Source organism: Rhinopithecus bieti, unplaced genomic scaffold (assembly GCF_001698545.2).
Source record: "Rhinopithecus bieti isolate Rb0 unplaced genomic scaffold, ASM169854v2 scaffold_11744, whole genome shotgun sequence".
Taxonomy (NCBI): domain Eukaryota; kingdom Metazoa; phylum Chordata; class Mammalia; order Primates; family Cercopithecidae; genus Rhinopithecus; species Rhinopithecus bieti.
Window position 1 is genome coordinate 2,769,367 of NW_016807094.1, and position 2,867 is coordinate 2,772,233.

Consider the following 2,867-nt stretch of genomic DNA (forward strand, 5'->3'; position numbering starts at 1 on the left):
CCACGGGGCCTGCTGTGCACTGCTCTGACGAGGCGTTCCACCGGGGCAAATGCCTACCCAGGAGCGCTCTCAGGATCCACATGGCTCAAGCTGGCCAGAGTCTCAGCCTCCCAAGGCCAAGGCCAAGGCTAAGGGAGGACAGGACAATTGTCTGTCTCACTCTTGAACAAGAGAGAGCTTCTGGATTCACCAGGAGAGCAAATTTGACTAGCTTGGACTTCTGCAAGGTAATTTGTTGTGATTGCATATTCACAAGACTAATACAATCTTAACACAATTTATTTATATTAAGGAGGTTAAATAAATCCATGGATATGTTCTTGAGTGAAATTTTATTTAAAAAAAAACAAAAACAAAAACAGCGGAGACCTTTTCCATGGGATCATATTTTCTTTTGACACCCCTGGGAGGCAGGCAGGACCATGTGAAGTGCTGTTTTGCAGTGAATGATTCTATGGGGACCCGAATAAGATGGTAATGTTGTAGGAAGGTGTCTGGTTGAGAACCTGTCAATGGCTAAAACTGGAAGGCGCAAAGCAGCCTGCTAGTGTGGGAGCTGCAATAAACCAAATCCCTTCTTTTCTTCTCAGTCAGAAGGAGGGACTTTCCAAGCTTGATCCTCTAAGAAAACAGGATCCCCGCCTATTTTCTTACCAATGTTCAGTGTATCCAGAATGCATACTTCTCAGTCTTCAGACTCCTGGCCTGGTCACCCCTTGAAAATATTTGGCAGCTCCCTGGTTTAACAGTTGCCTCGAAGTTGACAGCAACTCCAAATCTTGCGGCTCAGCAGTACAGAGTCATTCGTTCCACGAAGAGCTGACCATTCCAACTCACCTGACCTCGCCTCTCCTCTGGGTCCACCGCATCTTATCAAGGCCTTGCTGTCCTTCCTTGGATCTGTCACCCCCAACCTGGCCCTCGGTAGCTCCCTCCTGGATTCTGGCCTCACCTCATTCCTCATCTTTGTCTTAACTCTTAATTTGGGTGTCCCCTGCACCCTGACAGCCACGTCGTCTTCTCCCTTCTCCTCTTCTCTCACCAGCTGTCTTCTTGGTTTTTCGGTTCCTCTCTCTCAAGACCTGCACTTTCTCTTCAAGTCAAGGTCCACAGCTCCCGTGCTCTGCATTTGTACCAGGCTCTGGAAGCTCCCACGTGGTGACCAAGCCCTGGAGAGGAAACCACAGTGCAGTGGCTGCTGAAAGCAGAGGCCTGCATCCCCAAGCCTCCTTAGCCCCCCACTTCCATTCTTTCCTGCCTGTGTGCATAGTCCGAGTCCCGCCTGTCCGTGTGTCACCTGGCTCTTCTGTGTCGTCTCCATGAGCCTGCAGGGGCACCCAGCCAGCCCACGGGCTCCCGAGACAGTCCACTTGCGCAGACACACTGTAGCCATTTCTGAAGATTGCGTAGGGGAGACAGATGGTTCACCAGGCACACACCACACAACTTGAAACCTACATTCCTTTTTCTACAGGCCTGTGTCAGAAAATCCTCCCTAAACTGCAATGGGGAGGGGGACTGAGGCACTTCTCATCCCCTACATGTCACCCCACTGCTCACTCCTGCCTCCGACCTTCACACATGGTCACTCCTGCAACTTTTCACCCCTTTATTTTGCAGAACAATCTGTGTCCAGCTCCTGTCCTCTCAAACTTAATAATCAGCTCATGATATGCTTAGCAAGACCTGCCCTTCATGAAAATGACGGGGAGGGTGGCGACGGTTTTAAACATGTTTTAAAAAGAACATGAGATAAAGAATATTGGACTTCACAAAAGGATCCTCCTTTCCCTTGTTCTTTCTTCCCATGGAGAGGAAGAAGTTGAGGCTGAGTTATCACCTCCCATCAGTACTCAGTTTTGTTCCTGGACCCCTGACTTCGTCACCAAAGGCAGCTGGCTCCAGCTCTCAGCCTTTGAAGCATATTGTGACTGGGGATTCAGAGTCCCAGGCTCCCTCCCACACAGACAGGTAGTGAGGCCACCTGAGATCTCAGCTGCTAGGGTGCGTGCCACCAGGCACACTGTGCTGCTGGGTCCTGGCCAGGCCCTCCTGTACCCCCTGAGAAAGTCTCCACAGGGCTGGGAGCTGTTTGTGCCATCTCTCAGTGATCCCATAAAATTGCTGCCTAGCCCTTCTGGTTTCACAGATTTCACATCGGAAAACTTTCTATGAACCCAGGGCTAGTTCTGAAAACAGGAAGTGCTTTCAGCCCTCGTGGGAGGAGGGGGGTGCAGGAGGCCTGTGGAGCTGGACCTCTGGGAGCCAGGCTGGAGAACAGGGACTGAAGGCTGAGTGGCCGCGGGGCCATTCACACAACCATGGTCTTTCCTGCGAGTGAGTGGGGGCCCCAGGTGGGGCTGCTGAGCCCAGGAACGGCTGGCTCTGCTGGAAGATCCGCCCATCTGAGGCTGCGGGGGGAGGATGCAAGACAGGGCAGAAGCTCATCAGGAAAGGTTGAGACAGAGGGCCCGAATGAAGATTCCACTCAGAGGGAGCAGTCCAGGTCAGCACAGGGTGACATGCGGGGATGAGGCTGGCCGGGGCATGAAGCAGGTTTTTGAGCCCAGCAGTGTAAGCAGTCTCTGTCCCAAGGGAGGAAAGCTGCTGAGAGCTGCTGGGCCAGCAGGTGGGAGTGTGGGGCTGGCCTCAGGGCTTCTGGAAGGGGTATTCCCGAGAAGTGAGGTGCTGCTCTGGGACTGTGGTGCCCAGGGGCCTTTCCTGCAGGGCACTCTCAGCAGCCACCTTTGGTAGAAGCCAGGATCACCCTGCATGGGGGATGATGCTGCACCCAGCACAGAGCCTTGTAGTCAGTCACTCTCCTCTCTTCACAACTGCAAGTACCTCCCTGCCCACCACCCCCACCC

General features: G+C 53.1%; 1 protein-coding gene across 4 annotated transcripts in view; it reads left to right on the top strand.

The window, feature by feature from the left end:
• MX2 (MX dynamin like GTPase 2) overlaps positions 1 to 2,867 on the top strand; it is a 49,916-nt gene that overhangs the window by 6,300 nt on the left and 40,749 nt on the right. Inside the window, exon 1 of one of the 4 annotated variants that reach the window (XM_017880221.1) lies at positions 2,236 to 2,337. The exons of 2 other annotated variants lie outside the window; for them this stretch is intronic. The gene's annotated coding sequence lies outside the window, so the exon portion shown is untranslated. Of the gene's footprint in view, positions 1 to 2,235; positions 2,338 to 2,397; positions 2,507 to 2,867 lie in introns of those variants that run through there. One more of the 4 variants, XM_017880220.1, reaches the window with a different exon arrangement.